This window comes from Haliaeetus albicilla, chromosome 28 (assembly GCF_947461875.1).
Source record: "Haliaeetus albicilla chromosome 28, bHalAlb1.1, whole genome shotgun sequence".
NCBI lineage: Eukaryota > Metazoa > Chordata > Aves > Accipitriformes > Accipitridae > Haliaeetus > Haliaeetus albicilla.
In genome coordinates this window covers 446,413-467,259 of record NC_091510.1, presented here as the reverse complement: position 1 = coordinate 467,259, position 20,847 = coordinate 446,413, and the positions used below count along the sequence as shown (strand labels likewise).

General features: G+C 41.5%; 1 long non-coding RNA gene across 3 annotated transcripts in view; it reads right to left on the bottom strand.

Annotated features, from left to right (window-relative positions):
• LOC138682547 (uncharacterized) overlaps positions 1-20,847 on the bottom strand; it is a 56,318-nt gene that overhangs the window by 29,159 nt on the left and 6,312 nt on the right. For 2 of the 3 annotated variants that reach the window (XR_011322651.1, XR_011322652.1), the window contains exons 4-6: positions 18,161-19,096; positions 8,214-8,371; positions 7,556-7,626 (exon numbers count right to left, since the gene is read on the bottom strand). This is a non-coding gene — a long non-coding RNA (uncharacterized lncRNA). The remainder of the gene's footprint in view (positions 1-7,555; positions 7,627-8,213; positions 8,372-18,160; positions 19,097-20,847) is intronic. The other variant, XR_011322650.1, reaches the window with a different exon arrangement.

The window sequence follows — 20,847 nt, the reverse complement described above, 5'->3', positions numbered from 1 at the left end:
AGCTTCTCAAAAGCTTTGTTTTTCAGATGTCTTTATAAACACACACCATCTCTCCTCCACTGCTGCTCCTCTCATGTCAAAATAAGCGTGTGTAGCAGGAGAATTTAATTTGGGGAAGAACAGAAAAGCAATTTTGAACAAAACGCATCTTTAAAACACTTCTCAGATCTGATTGCCAAGCCTCCGGCAAGGAGCACAGTTGTCTAGGGCTCTGATATTAGGCCATAAATTACCTAGGTAAGAACACCACAAGCAGAAAGAGTCAAAGAAAAGTAGTAATAAAAAAATGAATGTGAAAATAAAAAGTTGTCTTCTTCCACCACTAAAATACCAGAGTAGCAGAGTTACAGAATGACATTACACCAGGGTTTTCTAAGGGAACAGATGTGAAATTGAGTTATAGATCCAAATATTTCTGAGTTGTCAGTTCTGTTCCACTTCCCATCAGTATTCTATAACACATAACTTCTGAGTGGTATTGGAAATCTCAGACCAGTTCTCATGAAAACGGTGTCCTCATTGGAATATACCACCTCATATTGTAAAGGTGAGAGGAAAACCAGCAGAAGTCCAAATGAAAACTTGCATTTTCTTATCACTCATTTTGATATTTTAAAAGGATTTTTAAAAGCATTTGTGAAAATACCTAGACTGGCATAATTTTCTTTACGCACCAAATACAGTTGCCAAGACAGGGACTATAAACACACCAGCTTGTTTCAATCTGTCCAGGAGGGACTATATTTAGAAACAAGGACAAAGTTCATTTTCATCTGGCTACAGAGATTAGCTCTGTTGAGAAATGTTATCTTCCATGCAAATTAATATCTAACCATATTAATTTTCAAGATAGATCAAAACATAACAAAAACTGTTGTTTTTTTTTTAATTCAAAAATAATTTCAGTAGGGTTCTACAGAAATATTCTCTCAATCATTTCAAAATGATACCTCCAGATTTAAGTTTTTCATGTACACTAGCTTAAAAGCAATTGTCATTTTAACCCAAAATCTTAAACTTCCACATTTTAAAACACTGATAAATTGGAGAGAAAAAAAGAAAAAGAAACAAACAAACAAACTGACTTTTTTGTAAAGCTTCAAGAAAACATAAGCCGTTTGGAATCCACCCTTCCATTAATTCATTCAGGTATGAGAAACTGGTATTTTTTAGTAACAAACTTTCTGGCCAAAGAAAAAAAGAACATCACTAAAATCTCCACACAGAATTATCATTTGGAATCAACATTTGGATTGCCCACTGGAAACTAAGTTAAAACTCTATTTATAGAAACCCCAAAGCAACCATTGCTTAGTAAGACAAAGTGGGTTTTCAACTTCTGTGAACTCAGAAAGAAAGATTTTGTAGTCTCTACTCCTATCATGGCTTCCAGTCATAAAAGAGACCTTTCAAGAGTTCACAAAGCATATAGTACTACTGGACAGATCTGTTGTTTTCATTCCTTTCATCTCTCTGTTTCTCAGTGTTAATTTTTAATTTGAATGACAGCAATTCAGAACAACCTCAGTTTGTGTGACCCAGTCAAGGAAGTTATTAAAAATATAAAAGCTGGAAAGTAGCCTTGCTTGAAGTAAATGCAGCTATGTGTTTAAGGAGTTTATTTACATAAAAGTTGAGAGGCTTGGGGGTGGGGGGTGGGGATTATGTCATTTGTTAACTGCGGGGTTTGGAGGGGTCTTGGTTTTGCTTTTGAGAATCCGACCATACCTCCCATGAATTTTTAAGGGTGGCAATACCAAGAAAGAACAAGAGATGGCAGCATTGGTAAAGCATCTCACCGCTCAGACTCGCTCCCTTTTCTGTATTGGACCAGATAGTTCAATAAAATTGTTTCATTGGTGCTAAAACCCTGACCCCTCAAAATATTCTGATTAATCATTCCCTGAACTGCTGTCGGTTTGCAGGTCTTGTTTATGTGTGGTACAAATGTGGGCTGGCAAAAAAGAAGTATTAGAAAAGATGGAGTAACTACTATTGTTACTGGAACATTGGCCAGCTCTCAAAGACTGGAACTGCCAGGCACGTTATTGTTAAATGTATAATTAAGATTAGTAATTGCTTGCTTTACTGTAGGCCCCCAATGTTCCAATCAGAACTATATCTAATTGTAGGGTTGCTGCAAAAGCGTATATTAAAAGGCAGTCCCTGCCAAAGAAATTTACATTGTAGATTAGGACACACAGAATGAAAACCCACTAAATCACTAAATGAGAGCAGGAGTGCAAAGATAACACAGAAAAATCATTCTATATATGATAGTCCACCCTCATATATATGACTTGTAGTAACATGCAGATATACAGTAAAAAAAAACTAAGAATAATAATCATATCTCTAGTTTTCTCTTCAGTGACCAGCATTTTTTAAAATCTAGCTGTCTGATTCCTATTCAGATCCAGGAAAATGGTTGCACAGTGCAAGCCAGTTTTTTTTATTTCAGTAGGACTTCAGCCCACCTTTAAATGTAAACATTTGGTTGGGCTGTGCCTTGGAAGATGATCTGAGGTTCAATCTGAAAGATATACAATGAGAGTCAAGCACTTAAAACAGGAGAGCTAGACTAGAAGAAAATCAAGCAGGTTTTCCAGCTTTCACCCCGCTACATAAACATGTGTGTTTCTCAGGTGACTGAGGTCAACATGAGATCCACTATCAAACATTATTGTGAAGACCATTTTGTGGTACCCAATGTATCCATGACAAGTGTAGAAATTTAGTTAAAGAACTAGCTTTGAGGGACTTAGTCATCCAGCTAATGCTGTGGCCACACAAGCTAGGTACATTGTCTTTGACCCCATCACTTAAGTGTAACCAAGCACCCAGTCAGAGAGGCTGGGAAGTCCCTTGGGACATGCTGCTTGTGCCCGTGATCCACGGACAGGCACTAGGAAGGGGAATCAGTGGTCCCACTGCATGGGAAGCTGTCCTGGTTTCAGCTGGGATAGAGTTAATTGTCTTCCTAGTAGCTGGTACAGTGCTATGTTTTTGAGTTAGGTATGAGAAGAATGTTGATAACTGTGATGGGTTGACCCTGGCTGGACGCCAGGTGCCCACCAAAGCCGTTCTATCACTCCCCCATCCTCAGCTGGACAGGGGAGAGAAAAAATATAACAAAAAAACTTTCGGGTCGAGATAAGGACAGGAGAGATCATTCACTAATTACTGTCACGGGCAAAACAGACTCAGCTTAGGGAAAATTAGCTCAATTTATTACAAATCAGCCAGAGTAAGGTAAATGAGAAATAAAACGAAATCTCAGAACACCTTCCCTCCACCCCTCCCTCTCCCAGGCACAACTTCACTCCCGGATTTCTCCACCAAGCCCCGCCAGCGGCACAAGGGGGACAGGGATGGGGTTTACGGTCATCACACGTTATTTTCTGCTGCTTCACCTCCTCAGGGGGAGGGCTCATCACACTCTTCCCCTGCTCCAACGTGGGGTCCCACCCACGGGAGACAGTCCTCCACAAACTTTCTCCAACGTGGGCCATTCCCACGGGCTGCAGTTCTTCACGAACTGCTCCAGCATGGGTCCTTTCCACGGTGTGCAGTCCTTCAGGAGCACGCTGCTCCAGCGTGGGTCCCCCACGGGGTCACAAGTCCTGCCAGAAAACCTGCTTCGTGGGCTCCTCTCTCCACAGATCTGCAGGTCCTGCCAGGAGCCTGCTCCAGTGCAGGGTTCCCACGGGGTCACAGCCTCCTTCGGGAACCCACCTGCTCCGGCGTGGGGTCCTCCACGGGCTGCAGGTGGATATCTGCTCCACCGTGGACCTCCCTGGACTGCAGGGGGACAGCCTGCCTCACCAGGGTCTTCACCACGGGCTGCAGGGGAAATCTTCGCTCCGGCGCCTGGAGCATCTCCTACCCCTCCTTCTGCACTGACCTTGGTGTCCGCAGGCTTGTTTCTCTTACATGTTCTCACTCCTCTCTCTCGCGGCTGTTTTTCTCACTATCCCAACTTTTTTCCTTCTTAAAAATGTTATCACAGAGGCGTTACCACTATCACTGATTGGCTCGGCCTTGGCCAGCAGCGGGTCCGTCTTAGAGCTGGCTGGTATGGGCTCACTCTCTCTCGAACACAGGGGAAGCTTCCAGCAGCTTCTTACAGGAGCCACCCCTGTAAACCCCCCCCCCCGCTACCAAAACCTTGCCACATAAAACCAATACAATAACACACTGACATTTTCAGTTGTTGCTAAGTAATGTTTAGTCACAAGTCAAGGATTTTTCAGCTTCTCATGCCCAGCCAGCAAGAAGGCTGGAGGGGCACAAGAAGTTGGGAGGGGACACAGCCAGGACAGCCGACCCCAACTGGCCAACGGGGTATTCCATACCGTGTGATGTCACGCCCAGTATATAAACTGGGGGGGGGCGGGCGGGGGCAATCTCCTCTCAGGGACTAACTGGGCATCGGTTGACAGGTGGTGAGCAATTGCATTGTGCATCACTTGTATATTCCAATCCTTTTATTATTACTATTGTCGTTTTATTAGTGTTATCATTACCATTATTAGTTTCTTCTTTTCTGTTCATTACACCATTCTTATCTCAACCCATGAGTTTTACTTTTTTTCCCAATTCTCTCCCCCATCCCACTGGGTGGGGGGAAAGTGAGTGAGCGGCTGCGTGGTGCTTAGTTACTGGCTGGGGTTAAACCACGACAGAAGCCCAGGCACATACCCACATGGGGCTAGAGAGAGAAATCAGCGGACCAGGAACTTAGGTTGCAGGGCAGAAAGGGGTGCTCTTCCTCTGTACTTCTCGGGTTAAGACTTCATGAGACACCTCAGCCAGACTAAGAGCTTGCTGCCTCCAAAGGGGAGCTCCACTCCTTGCTGCCCACCCCTCACACCTCCCTATACCCTCCATCCCCTACAGCACCCATCTGGCCCTTTGGTCAATCAGTGCAGTTTATTCAGGAGCAGAAGGCAAACCAAACAGTACAGCAGCAATGGTTTTCAGCAACCATCCAGCTCACTAAAAGTCACCCAAGAGGCAAGGAGACAGAAGCACACATGGGAGCAGGGGAAGGGCAAGCAGGACAGCACCTCTCAGTAGCCGCAAGCTATTTGATCAGCTCTATCACGTGAAACGTCACCCTTAATTAATATCTGAGGACTTTAAGTGAGATGCTTTCGAGTAACATCAGTCACAACTCTACGCTAGTGATGATGTAAATTTTAGCAGACCTATCAACCCACTTAGACTCACAATCTCATAGTAGACTCACAATCTCATAGTACAAAACTCTTCATTCTAAATTTCTATCCTTTGCATGTTCAGAAATGCTACAGACTGCTTTTCTTGTTATGAAGAGCATTATCATATACCTATGTTACAGTGTTTTAACAGAATGATTGGTTTGTTTTTGTCAACACCATCTAACTACACCAAATCATCTTAACAAATCATCTGACTACATCAAATTAAGATTATGCTGTGTATTCCACACACTATTATATACCTTCCTTATGAAGCAAGATTCATACACTCATCTTCAGAGAGAAATCTCAAAGATTCATCAAGAGGTAGAAAGTAAGCAGCCTTTGTGAAGTATCTCAGTGCAGGCTAAGTAAATTAAAAGAACATGAATATAATAAGTCAGTGCCCACTTTTCAAGGTTGTATTTCCCACAACTTCAGCAAAAAGAAAGCTAACAGCTGAATGTTCACATTTTACATCACATTCCACAGAAGAAGCATATTCAGGTCATCAGCAGACAAATTGAACAAGAAATTTTACAGCTATGCTTTTTGCATGCATCTCTGTCTTTCATTTTGTGAACAGTTTCCTATCTTCAATTAGAAAATTAGGTTTATTATTTTTCAAAATTACTTGCTCAACAAATCCCAAGGGTGATTGCTTAAATGGTGGGGCTAAGAAATGTCTTTGTGAATTTTGTTTGGATTTTGGTTTTCTATCATCTGTAAAATACTAACCCTATGCTTACCTGATTATAATTCCAACCATAGCAAACGAATTAGAGGGAAGGTTTTAAAAATATCGTGTGCAGTTATCTGTGGCAAAAAGATTGCTAGGCTCATGCAAAGTTTCTTGAAATTCTGAAGTTCTAATCACTCATGATGTGCGACTAGAGCTTTTAGATTGGCTGCTTTCTCCACGTAAGACACAAACTTTGTTAATAACAAAACAACCAGTGCTGGGTTCATTTCAGACTACTATGACATTGTCCTAATTCTAAGGCACTCTGCACATTTTATAATGGTATTCTCAACACCTGAAAGTATTTCTAGCTGTAATTATAAATAAATATCCCAAGAATGCATGCTATATAAACCTGACTTTTCTTGATGAATGGCATTAAAGTTGTTTTCACAAACTTGATAAGCCATAAGCCACGCCACATTGGATTGACTCCAGAACAACAAAGGAACTGTTGACTTTCTCTTCCATATTTCTGCTCTCCTGGAAGTACGTGAGCCTTTTAAATGATGAAAAGGCTTTTGACAGTGTGGAGTGGCCTTATAGCCAAAACACTGAAGGGAGTTTTCTTTAAGAGAGTCTATTTTAATTGTCTTAACTACTTTGCAGAAAAGCCCAGAAGTTTGTGAACCTTGGTCTGATGATAAAAACCTTTACTTCCCCCCACCCCAAGAGAGAGAAGCGGTTTCTCTACTGGTTTTTGATGAAACAGTTTGAATAATCAGCAGCTGCTCTAAAAATACCTGGGTTTATTCACACAGTAATAAAGAGATAACATTATCATTTATGTAAATACTCTCCGCATATAAACAGTGGAGACGTACTGTACCATAATGCTGGTGAAACCACAGATTTGCTCCTTCCACAACATAAAAATATAACTTGTGCAGAGTGTTACTGCCAAATAAAAAAAAAGTTTTTCCGCTTTTCTCTTTCAGAAGATTCTTCACTGGTTTTATAAGACTTAGATTTGAAATGAATACTGGTGTTCCTCAAACAAGTGAAAGAAAGCATACATGGTGCACAAAAACTAAGTAGTCTCTCAATAACTTAATAAAGTAAAATAAAATCTTATTTTTTAAAAATGAATTGAATACTGTATATTTATTAGAATTATATTTATTGTATGAGAAAATTTTGTCTTCCCTCTACTCCTGGAAAAAGAATTAAATTTTATTTTTTTTTTTTTACTAAAAAGGTAAATGTAATGCCCCCTAATGTTAGTGCCCCACTAATATTTTAATAATACTTTAAAATAATGAGGTAATCATGCTTGAACACTTTCACTATTTAAACATTAGAAAATGCCAGACCTTTGCTCACATGCACATGCAACCCCATCCTTCAGAGCAGCATTATTATTGCTATTCAAACATTTGTTAGCCACATGTTCATTAAATTATAACTTGCTGTTTATAATATTTTAAAACAAAAACACAAAATACTAGTTAACAAAGGGTTTTTTTAATTTAAATTCTACATAGCAACCTTTTCTTTATTTTTTACAAAGATCATTTCTTTGTCTATATGTATATATTTTGGAGCCATAGAAAGCTAAGAATCTGCTTCACAGTAATTGAGATATACTTACATGGTGAGATTTTTTTTCTTAGTGAAGTGTCCTTTGGTCTCATAGAAAAGCAGTTAAAGATATTCTGAAAGCTGGAATTTGAAACTACATTAAATTAACATGAAACACAATGCAAAATATTATCTATCAGATAAATTAGTCATAGAAACAATGTTTCTAAAGACATTCATTGAAATCTTTAAATCAAGAGTGAATATTATTTTGAAACTTTAAGGAGAGAGCTTGATCAAAAAAAGCATTGAGGGCAGTTCTACAGTCTCCTGAAGCAGGAGGTCAGAGATATGTTGCTTTCAAATCCAACTTTAAAACATATTATGATAAGCATAATTCTCAAGATTACATATTTTGTTTTCTTAATTTAGTCATTTCGCCAGCACTTAATGTGAAGAGTAGCATGTTTTTCCTTTCACTTGTTGCTCCACGGCTATGCTTTAGCAGCACGGTCTTGTAAATAGAGGAATAAACAGCATCACTAGGCAATCTCCTTCAAAAGCTTACACCTGCCTCAAAACATCCGGGTCCCACTACACAGACAGAAATCCTGCACAGTACCCCTTCTTCACTTGTAATACAGGAAAGCAGGGCATTAATTGTGATGCTAACATAAATGCAGATGAAGATAGATAGTCAAAATTCTCAGGAGCACACAGGCCCTCACCTTTTCACACAGGTGGGCAAGGTTTCAGCCTTCAAAGTCCTCTGGCAATTATTTCTTCAATTATTCAAGTAAGCAGTGTTTAAACTTAAGTATTTTCAAAAGGGCATATTTCTTGTCAGGTGACCTGGGCCAACTGCATTAGCAGGAGAGGATACAGCCTGAAAAACACACCTGCTATGATGCTTCTAAAAAGGATGGTGAGAGCATAGCAGACACTTGCAGACTCAGTAATTTGTGCTATAAATGACAGCCAGCTATCCCCCAAGCAAATTTACCTCGTTTGACTTGTTAGACTAGTTATATTACAGCTGTTTACCATAAGAAGAGAACCCTACATTGTTAAGTGAAGTTTCTTTATACTATAAGGACATAATCTCCACTCCGGTATGTTGTTATGCTACATCTCACTTTTTTTTTTTTCCTATTCCCACTTGTCTACTGCCTCTTAGTTGTTAGTCCAATCAATGGTTGTTAGTCCAATCCTGGCCACAGATCTCTCAAGAACAATTAAATTCCTTCTCCATCTAAATCTTTTCATTTTCATAATATCAAAACCAGGATGCAAAATTCTTGTATCACATCCCTCCCCCCCAAAAGAGACAATACTATCTTTAAAATTATAGAATGTTTTCAAACTCCTACCCTTTTCAGTAAAGTTTTTCATTTTTTAGCTTTAGGGAGGGAACCCACCCTCACATCAAACCTTAAATTCACACACAAAAATACAGGCTTCTGCATGGCTGCTCTAGGCAGAAATCTGCCTGTTATCCCGTCTTGAGGGTTAGGGAGTTTTCCATTCTGTTTTTTTTTAACTCCCGCCTGCTTCTCTTCCCTTTTCTGCCTTGCCATCCAACTGTTCTCTTCCACTCATTTTCTCTTTAACTTACAGCCCAATCTCCTGCCACACGTGTACCCTCAGACTTTTGGCTGCTCCCACGAGGCTCCCTTTCCTCATGCTCTGCCTCCTATTCTGCTGCTATACTTCTCTCACCTGCACTTACATTCCCTTACCCCCTCCAACTTGCTTCCCTTCATGCCACATCCCATAGACAGGGCTTTTCCCACTTATGGAGTCTCCATTCCGTTTTATCTGCTTGTCCTGCAGCACAGGTGACTTCCACAGACATCTCGGGGAAATCCCTAACTCTATTTCAGCCAGCACACTAACAGTCTGGGCTCTAGGTATACAATATTTGGGGGCAGATGTCCCACCAGCTCTGCTTCCCTTGGTAAGACATTTGCAGACACTGATGCCCTGGGAGGTTGCAGTGAAAACCTAGGCCAAGAAACCAGAGGCAAAAGAATGGTAAAAGCTCTATTGCTTCAGGCAGTGTTTTAACACAGAGATCAGCCAGAGGGCAGCTTGCCTCACCATCCACCCCTTGCCGGGAAAAGATCCTAGGAGGGCTGGAAATTACCAAATTTAACCCCTCCTCCCTCTCCCAGCCAAAGCTTTGACTGCAGAGCTCAGCTGCTACAGGGTACAAGCGAAGGCACTGCCTCCAGGCTCTGATCCTTCCACTGCCTGCCACCTGGGTAAGACAATCTCCCTGGCCTATAGATGCCACTGATGCAGATCAGAAGAGAGCTTGGTACATAGACCTGCTGAACCCAGAAAGAGCCTAGAGGCAGGAGAGGACAAACAATGGCTGCACTTAATGGGTACTGACGGATGTGCATGGCAAGTAGGAAACTTGAGGAGGGAGGAAGTGCTACCATGCCGCTTAATGTGGACCTTACAGAACTAGGGTGTGTAGCTGAACCCAGGAGCGGGAAGCATTCCCAGGGCCCCACAGTCAAGAAGACCTAAAATGACCATGTTTTGAGGGCAAGGAGCTATTCAAAATATCTCACAGCAAACTCTAATCCCAACTTTCACTCTGTTTTCTGAAACAGGATCATAAGAATAAAACTTGTGAAGAGGAAATAACTCAACAAAAGCATTGTCATGGAGGGCAACCTAACAAAATATCCTGCAGTGTGTGGGTCTCCCACCCATTTTCACAGAAGGCAGCATAAGGGGTCCTTGCACAAAGTGAACTCTTCTCTTCACAGAGAGGAAAAGCAGCTGTCTGAATTCGAGTAGAAAAATAGTAAATATAGATACATAATTCATCAAATAAAATCACAGAGAATTACCTCCTTCCAAAGTGGGAGCACTGGATGGTCTTCTATACCAGTTGGAGCTATGGATATCTTCTTGCAAACAGATATCAGAGGTATCTGACAAGCAGATGCAACAGAAGGCAAGTGCGACTTTACCTGGAAGAGATGTCCCCTTTACAAGCAGCCAACTCCCAACAACTTCAGCACTTCCTGCAAGAAAACCTTCAGGTGGCCTCAGGCAACAATAAATCATTAAGAAAAGCTACTGGTACCCCACATCTCTCTACAAGACACTGCAAGTAACATGCAATCTTTCAAGGCAAGTAAGTTTCCAGCTACCCTTATGACACACTGTGAAATTTTATGAGAAATTCAAGCTATTCAGAATTATCAGATAACTTTACTCATACAGACACTCACTATGGAAAACGTTAATGCAGCATGTTGAACCATATTGAAAAGGAAAATACTGCTTTCTGAGTAACAATGAGGACTGCAAGTACCAAAGCAAAAGGTGTCTGTATTGAACTAGACCTGTCTGGAGTAAGAGGCAGGATTGGTGCCTGACTCCTTCAGTGCAAGAACACGTATCAATAAAGACATCTACATTTAGCTTTGATGAGGTGAGGGCATTGGGTACTGTTCAGCAGAGGGGAAAATAAGCACTTTGCCAAACTCTGTAAGAGCGGCACACTCTGCTTTGTCTCGCTAGAAATGGCAGAAAATCATGGAGATGACATGACACAATGATTTCCACCTATTTCAGATTAGGACGCTACAATCCAACTTTTATCCTGTTTCTAGCCTTACAGAGTGAGGAAAAGCAAATGAAGGCCTTGTCTGAAGCAACTAAACAAGTTCCTAAAGCCAGCATGAACTCCAGATACTCCCATTTCACCATTTTCAGATAATTCCTCTTATGCAGATGACAGTGATTGTTTTCTTCATCTGGGTATTTAGTGTTTCTTCTTGACTGTGATCCCAGGCTCTCTTTAGTGTCATGACATACAAACTTCTAGGAAGAAAGAAAATAACTTCCATTTCATCCTCTTTCTTCAAGGTTTTTTAGAGACAAAGCTGAAGCAAATGTTACTTTGACACAGTTTGGATTCAAAACCAACATGATTTCAGAGAAGTTAATTATAATTCTGCACTAATGATAAACTTGTGGTGTACAAGTTTTCATTCATTTTGAATACATAAGTAATAAAAAAAAAAGTTCAAGTTGAAGTCCACTTAAAAGGCAACGTCATCCCACAGTGACTCAGGTCACCACTGCCTTCACTAGTCATAAGTAACGAAGAAAATAATCAACAACGTCTCCTGTTTTGGTAGTCAATGTCCAACACAGATGAGATGAACACCAAAACTATGAAGCAGAAGATGAGTCGCTCCCACATTCAGCAACATAAGTCAAGCTGGTGGGCAAATGATTTACAGCCTTGCACATAAGACCATCAATAAAGTGCCCTTAAGGTGCTCCCTTGACTCTCAGACTGAAGATGCCAGGTGACCTTGCAAGCCTGGGTGCACATTCTGTTGTATGTCTTCCCACCTCACCCTGCTGAACAAGAGGCTTGGAAAGACACAGAGAGCACAGTCTGTGCTCTTGCAGTTACCAAAGCAATAAATCAGGGCAGGGGGTCAGTAAAGCAGACAGCAGTTGAGACAAAGACACTCCATTATCTAACAGACAAGCCTTACTGGATACACAGGATACAACTATACAAAACTAAGCAATGACACATAGTTCTGTTAACAAGACCTCACTAATCCTAGCTATGGGATATCCCAGCAACCTTGGAGACCTGAGATGGTACACTGCAGGATCCATGCAAATGCAGCTCCTCTATATTCAGTGTTCATGGGTCCTTTCTTCTTGTCACTTTTTTTTCCCCCAGTTCTTTTGAGTCTTATAAGACCTTCCTCTATTTCAGCACTTGTTTCTCCTGCCTCTTTTCTAAATCCTTACAAAGAAAAGACACTTTCCTCAGCTTCTTTATCTCCCTCCATCCTGCTTACAAGCTTTGAAATCACACAACAGCAGCTATTCTTTCTGGTTTATTTTGCTGGTCCAGTTCTGGGTTACTTAAGCCAACTGTTGCAAATGCCAACTACAGGCTGCGCTGGCTGCATTAGAACTGTATGTGTAATGATTCTGTGTCTTGATTAACCTAGTATTAGACTTTAGGATACTGCTGTCGCCCTAGCTGTCCTTGCAGAACAGCAACCTTATTTCTGTAACCATGTCTGAAATTAACAAGAAAGAAATGCCATGGAGCACAAAAAGTCAACACATAGCATGTTTTTGTCTGACTTGTACAAAGCCCTTAATTTAATTCCCTGAAAAACAAGTGAAACATAAACTCTGATTTCACAGGAGCTTGACTGTGAATGTAAAACAACACGCAAGCAAAAAGATTATAATATTTTCATCAGGCTCACAAAAAGGGAATGATATGCAATATGTCAATTTTAGAACAGGAAAGCAGAATGACTTTCCAAGATCTTATTTTAGTTTTAATAGAAAAATTCCCATTCTCTCCAGATTTAGAAATTGTTGTGCTCTTTTCTGAAAGCACAGTCAAGCTATACTGTAGAAAAGTATAGGACCAACATTACTAATCCTATGTAAGCGGCTGTATGGGAGCATGCCAGGAAGCATTCTTGTACTGCCAGCACCTAGCAAGTGTATTCAGCTCTCAGCAAGCACCCTTTGTCAGAGATCTGCAGGCTTCATCACTTGCCAAGAGAAAATTTCAAACTCTCTTTTTCCAATTCCTTACCTCCTGCTCATTCAACTTCTCATCTCTCCTGCATCTCAATTCCCCATCCCCTCTCAACTCTTTGCTCACTTACAGCTTATTTTGCATCACCTGATCAACCTATTCCACTTCCAGGTTGCCCACACTTCTCTGTCCTCAAGCCTCCTGAATATAACTTTCTTGAGAAAGCTTATCAGAAGAAATTCAGTAAATTAGACCTTCTATTTTTTTTCAATACTCACTCCTACATTTTTTATCCACACTTTTGTGACAAAGTTAGATTTGTGGATAAAATCTTATCTTTCTTTCACTTGAAATATAGTGCTGCAAAATACTTTTGCAGCACTATATCTGCTTCTGCATGATGACCTTGAGGATTTTAAAGTATTTCAAGATGTTTGAGGATGACACTATCGCTCTTAGGAATCTAAACAGAGATGATGCAGAAAGATCCCATGCCAGCTTCTGGCTATCCTCTACACATAGGTTTCCAGGAGTATTATTAGGCTTTCTTGTAGGGATTTAAACACCTGTTCTACATAAAAACCTGTGCTAATTTCTGTAATCATGGCAGATGCCAGTGAATTCTCAAACCTAGGTGAAATAAATCATAAGGATAAAGAACAAAGGCAAATTCACATACCTGTATGAAAACAAAATTTGACAGGAATTCACACATCTGAATTCTGAACTAGCAGTCTTTCTCATTTAAGTATTGATTTCAATTCTATTGTTTTTTTAATGTACTAATACATTTCATAGTTTTTTATTCACTTAATTATACATTTGTTATATACATATTAATTAAACCTGTAGCAAATACATGGAACAATTTGAGGCCAAAGTGGCAGAGGTGCATTTGGCCACAAGAATCTCCTGTAGATTCAGCTGAAACAACTTTGATCTATAGCTGTGGCCAGCTTGCTCAGTCAGCAGCCAAAGCTTTAGGTCCTTAATAGATCAACACACTTTTGAAGCCTGCAGCCACAGTGTACCTGGATTCCATTAGACCCTTAAGAGGCTTGCCAAGATTATACACCCAGCAGCTGTAACAATTACTGAATTTATCAAAACTGAAATAGTATGGTTCTCAGGCAATTGGTCTTTTGCTGGAAAACTAAAGGTGTGATGGTGCAAAAAGCAGACTAATTAATTCTGTTGAAAATCAGTTTTCTATCAAGTTATCAATAGCTTGTTCAAAACAGTAGCAGTACCTCCAATGCTAGCACATAATAACTTTTGTGATTCCTGTTTAGCTTAAACTGACTATTAAATGACTATTGAAGAATAATCCTGTTTACCTCCCTGCCTGGCTCCAGACGCTTTTCTTGTTACTGCCCTTGGGCTGGCATTGCTGTTTGTACTCCTCGCAGTGAGGAAAACTAGGCTAGCAAAAGAAAAATTAGCTTTCAACCAGAGTGGTTCCCTGAAGCAACTCATTGCACAGCCACAGGCATATGAGTGGCATGAGGGAAGTGGTGGGAAGAAGTGGCACGAGACAGCGGAAGGAAAACCAGCCTGCTCCTTTCAACAGCAGCCCATACTTCTGCGAGATTAAAATAGCAGTGTAATGACAGCCTAAACCACTTTGGACAGATGAGGGAGGCTACTTATAGGCACTTTTTTTTTTCTTTAAAATTTCCATAGTAGAACATTTGGTTGCTAAAGGGAAAGCATTCAATTACAACAAATTATGGAAAAAAACAACACATGTTAAAAAATCTCCCGGTTATGTCAGAGTAGGAGACCTGAGTGAGTTTAATGAGCCAAAAAGTTTGAAGAGTTATCACAAGATAATCCTGGATAATAAAAAAATCATTTGACAAACAACTTTCCTAAAGGACTCTAACTAATTTACCAATACCCTTGAATCTTCTGAGAACATATATTCTGCACTCAGAGTAAAGGCTGGCATACTCTTCATAAAAAAATACAGTTGCTGAATGCTTATTTTGCTTGCTAAACAGAAACATAGAAACAGAATTGTTTGAACTTTTATTACGCTTTTTCTATGCTCTATATTCTGTGAAGTGATTTTTCAAACATTTTTTATGTTGGCTGCATATCTTCCTTTGCCTTCTAAAAAATAAAAGAATCCAAATGGCTACTTTCTCAGAACTCAGACTCTGGCATACCTTACTCGTCATTACAGTTTTGTGCTTTTCTCCCCTGATTGCATCACTACTAATTGCTAAAATGTAAAAAATAAATTGAAAAAAAAAGCAGGGCAGATTTGCAGTTGAAGGACAGATTTCTCCTTAAGACTAAAAGACTATTCTGAAACAAGCCTCTATTTAGTTTCTGTTTTTTTAAAATGGGAAAAAGGAGATGGTGGATGGGTGGCAGGAAGACAACATAGCTGCTGCACTAGTGAATATAGCTTAGTGACACACTGGGATATGTAATTACTTGGATGTTTAACTACTTGGAATCTTTTGGGCTACAGGATACTCACATCCTTCTGTAGCTCATAAATTAAATGAAATTGGAACATCTGTTTGTCTTAGTCTAAATAACAAATTTTATTTACAAAAACAGTGTAACTAGACACAATTAGCTGTCCTGTCCATGGAAAATCCCTGACTAGACTCTCAGGGTCCTGAGGACGAAGCCTCCATGGTCCAGAGAGAGGTCTGTGGAAGTCTGGACTTAAATAGCAGTTTCCATGGATAGTGGCTGAGTTGGATTTCAAAGCCAGAAAGGGAAGGGAAGGAAACAGTGGCTAAAGTTTCTGACAGGAAGCTATAAGGATGCAGAAGAAACAGGCTTGGCATTCTGTGGTAGGTCAGGAACGCAACTGAGGTGAGTTACCAAAACTGGGATTGTTGGGTAGCCCTTGAATAGATACTGCATTCAGGGAATAATAGGTACTGTCAGAACCAGAACAGGAAGATTATGTATTCTCCGAGTACCCTCAGTCTGTTCCCAGGCTCTTCATTATACACAGCAATAAATTAATTCTGTCTCTTTTTTTTTTACATATATTTTATTTATATGACTCATTAAAGCAAAAGGTAAAAAAAATGGCAGCTTGCAGTGTATTATGTCAATACTAAGCCCTTAAAAGCCAGAAGAATTCAATTTATTATACCAGAACTGTCAAATTCTCTTAAAGTGACTGACTCCAGCTCTTCTCCCTATCACCACCTCTTCAGAAATGCAGGCACCTCTCAGCTCCACTATTCCTGGCATCTTTCCAGCATGCCAAACTCGACTGAAAGTGAGCACTCCCCTTAGCAGATTTCCCCTGGCTCATTTTCAGAGATATGGCAAGATCTGTGTTTTCATTTCAAGGCTGCAGAGGTGAATTTTTAAATAGGTAAATATTTATTTAACCCTTCAATACACTGGAACAAATATGTAAGCATAAAATCTATTTTGCTCAGCCACGTATTCACTTCGAGTTCTTTGTGTACAGACAAAAGCCAAAGACTTCCCTATCCAAACCCCAACAAAATCGGGGGGGGGGGGGGTGATCTGATTATTTATCACCATTGACCAGGAGAGAGACACAAATGAGAACAGCCAAAATCATGACTGTTGGTGCTCATCCTAAATGAGACATAATGTATTATAAGGAATTTTTTCAAGTCCTGCTTCAAAGAGGGCAGGTGGGACATGCCCATTACAAAAAAATCTGTGTTCAGTTGCAATGTAAAATGGTTTTCCGATTTCCTAAATTCCTGAAGGTTTCTACTTTCTTTTTTTTTTTCTCTCATCCCTCCAGTTACAGACAAAAATCCGAACTCTTTCCCTAGAGTATTTCAGAGACTGTCTGACCTGCCTTTTCTAAGGAAATCAGGGAGAGAGACCGAGGGAGGAAGGCAGGCAGGTAAGAGCAGAAACTTCCCCTTTGTCAGAGCGGCCTCCCAGAGCCAGAGCCAGGTCTGCCAACATTTGAAAGTTATAAATATAGTGTGAAAATGAGAGGATACTTTGGACTCTACTGAAAAATGTGAGAATGCAAGTATTTTCTGTTGGCATGAGGGCTGGAGGCAATGGATGGGGTGGGGGAAGGGGAAGCTGTGCTTTATATAAAGGGGCTAGTCCCTTCTAGCAGGGACAGTTGTTCGCAGACGGCCTCCTGTGAGATGAGATTGAGACGTGTTTTTCCTTATTCTCTTAAATCTCTGTTTTAAGCCTAGGCAGGAACTATGTGTTTTGAAAAGCAGCATTCTTCTACTCCTGGAGCAGGGAGTCCTTGAAATGGATACCTAAAATGCAGCATAACTGCAAACCGCCACAGTGTAATGAATTCCAGTAAATCCACTTTGTTCAGACTTTACTTGGTAATGTGTGTGTGTGTGCACATGCATGTGTACATGTTTGTACACATACATAAATTTCCCCCAAGGTCACTGCTGCTCTTATTTTAGAGGAAAGCAATGAGTAGATGCGTTGCTTTCAACAGGGAGTGAGGATGCTGTGTGAACAGCCTTCTGTAAAACACTCTACAGCTGGTGAAGGGAGTGAGCACACTGTGGACAGAAAACTGGAGGCGGAGAGGTCAACATGCTTGATGGCTGAGCTGCTGCTCAGTAGCAGTCACAGCAAACTGGAAAAATAGGTCAACAGAAACCTCATAAAGTTCAACAAAAACAAATGCGAAATGCTGTACTTGGAACAAAACAACCCCACAAGTGTGTACAGCGTAGGGGTTCAACTAGAAAGCAGCTTTCCGAAAAAGGACCTGCAACTCCTGGTAGGCAAGAAGTTAAACATGGCTCAGCAGTACACTTTTGCAGAAATCAAGGCCAACTACTGAGTTGCATTAGCCAGAAGCACAGCCAGCAGGTTCAAGGGAATTGTTATTTCTCTCTATTCAGCACGTGTGAAATTGCACTACTCCAAAGTACTGTGTCCTGGTTTGGGCTCCCCAGTGCTAGAAAGGTTATTTGCAAGCCCAAGCAAGCCCAGTGGAGGACCACCAAGATGGTTTTGGGCCTGAATCAGGTAAGGCAGGAGAAAAGATAGAAAACCTGGGAAATAATGTTGCAATATTGTAGAAACAATGGAACACCCTGTAGGAGGAAAAGATGATTTCATTTTAGAGAAAAACTGATTTAATTTACTTACTTATGCTCAGTCCCAGTGGTCTTGTCAGGCTTCCTTGCAATTACATGTAAGACAAGTGATGCCAGCTACCAAGTGCCCTTCAGCTTTCCTGGGTTCATAGCTTTGTGTCAAGATACTCTGGTAGATGTGTTTTTTTGGTTTTGGGTATGGTTGGGGGAGGTTTTTTGGTACCTTTTAGGAGATGAAAATTAGTCTCTCCATCTTCCCATCTCTGTGAGTCATTAGGATATACAGACAGTCTTTTGTGTCTGGAGAAGTTGCCTGTAGATGTATCCAGATCTTAATGACCTGCTAATCTAGGTGCCATCAAAAAAATGCCATTTTATTGACGTTTTTTCTGCCATTTGTTCTGGTGCCACCACATCCATTCACTCTCCATTATTACTAACCTTAATGTTTCTGTCCTCTACAAGACAGATGAGTTTAAACTGGAAAGGTGGCCATGGGGGAATCAAACTGCTGCCTTGTACTACCTATTGGTAGTTACAGAGTAAACAGAATGAGACTGTTCTTGGGAAAAATTTTAAGTAAATATAAGGAAAAAAATCTTCACAGCAATGACATTCAAACACTGGGGTAAGTGGCCTAGAGAGGATGCAGCATCACTGTTTTTGGAGACATCAAAAATTTGTCTGGGCAATGCTGGGAGCAGCCTGATCGATCTGCAAAACTGGGCTATTCTGTGGGAGGGAGGGCAGAGGAAGATGGCCCCAGATGACCTCCAAAGGTCATAACTCTAAATTAATTTATTCTGTGATTCCATAACTCTGAGTCCCATACAGGGTGCAGATGTCCAGGTGTTGGCAGTGGGGGGCTGCAGGGGGGGCTTCTGTGAGAAAAGGCCACTGTGCTGGGCACAGCCAGTTCCAGCTGGCTCCAGCAGAGGAGGACGTGCTCCACGGCAGAGCAGATATACTCCCTGCAACCCGTGAGGACCTGTACCAGAGCAGATGAAAAGCGTGAGATGAAAGGAGTATCAGAGAGAAACTGCTATGTAATGACTGTAACAGCCCCCCTGCCCTTGCCCCACTCTTCTCCTTGCTGAAGGGACTGAGTGTGACCTGCGGTGATAAGAAGCTGGTAGGACAGGTGTCTGGAGAGGAGGAGTGAAGTGAGCCTGGGAAACGGGGGAGGAAAGGAGTTTTGCCGTGTGTTTTAATGTTTGGTGTTTTGTTTCCCAATACCCAAATCAGTACTTATATATATATATAAATCAGCAATAAATCAGTTTCCCTAGGGCGAGTCTGTTTTGCCTGCAATAGTAATTGGTAAGTGATCTCCCCGACTTTATCTCGACCCAGGAGCTCCTCATTCCTATTCCTCCTATTCTCTCCACCATCCTGCTGTGGATGGGGGGCGAGCGAGCAGCTGGGTGAGAGCCTGACTACCAGCCAGGGCCAACCCACCACAGCTCCTTTTATATAAGGATGGACAACCAGTTGCATGCATATGAACTTTTCTTCCTACTTTCCTTGGGGAATCTCTACATTTTGCAAACATTTGTCACAACATACCAACAAGATGACTTATGCCTGTTGTCTGTGTCATCCTCAAAATCAATAGGAGTTGTACACATATTTCTACATCCAGATGTGGATGCGAATGGCATGCACCTATGGGAGAAGTCTTTACACCTATAGTGTTCGTACTCCTAAGGATGATGAATGATTGACTTCCAGAGGTTCAGGTGGAGGTACACATCATCAGATGTGGTTGCCTTTCCTCGCTAAGGAGGAACTGTTCAGGAACAGCTTGACAGTATCAGTGAGACAAATAAACAGCTTTCTGCCACAGAGGGGTTGTTTACTCCTTTGCCACACCCCGCTTGCGTAGCAGACCTACCCTAGAGTTGGCTGCAGCATTTGCTGGACTCTGGTGAGCCAGCTCACCTCATGGATCTGGCAGGATGTTTCTCTCGGAGGATGGAAGTAGCATCTACCATGTCAGTGAACTAAATTGGCTCAGGGAGGTCTCTGACAACTGCCAGAGCTAGCACAGGTGATAGGGGGGGAACTCCTTCAGCCACAGCCAGATGCTAGCTCTACTCCGCTGAATCATCAAACCAAAGCCAGGGAAGAAAGTGGCAAACGTATACATATACCTATCCCTCCCCTTTGAAGTTGTGGGAAACATCCCCCTGAGGTATGTAGGGTCGCTGCCTCAATGCCCTCAGAAGCATGGAGGTCTGAAAACAAAGTTTTCACCAAAACTACCAAAAGTGTGGCACAGCTGGCTAAAGCCTGGGCACACGTACCACCGCACTTTGGCACAAAAACATGCCTGACAAAACCACTCAGCCACAGAGAAGTCGTGCCAGCCACTGGCTCCAAACAGCAGAGAGCCATTCCACAGCACAAGGCGTGCTGTCTCCCTTCTGCTCCAGATGCTGCTGGAGGAAATTGCTCCACAGAGGGAAGCCAAATCTCCGGGCAATATCCTCTCCAAAATGGAGGCAAGTTTCCTTTAATCTGTAAGAACAGGGGATGGGTTAAAACAAAAAAAAAAAGAAGATGGAGTAGGCCGGGGTGTGCTTATCTTCCTGGTGACTGTGTGGGGCAGAAGGGAGAGAGAAACACCCGGGTTTCTTTGTCTCCTGTACTGACAGGGGTGACTGGGGGGAGATGGGTGGGCGCACGGGGGCCTTTCTCTGCCATGACCGTGGCAGGCGACAGAGCTGCGTCACTCCC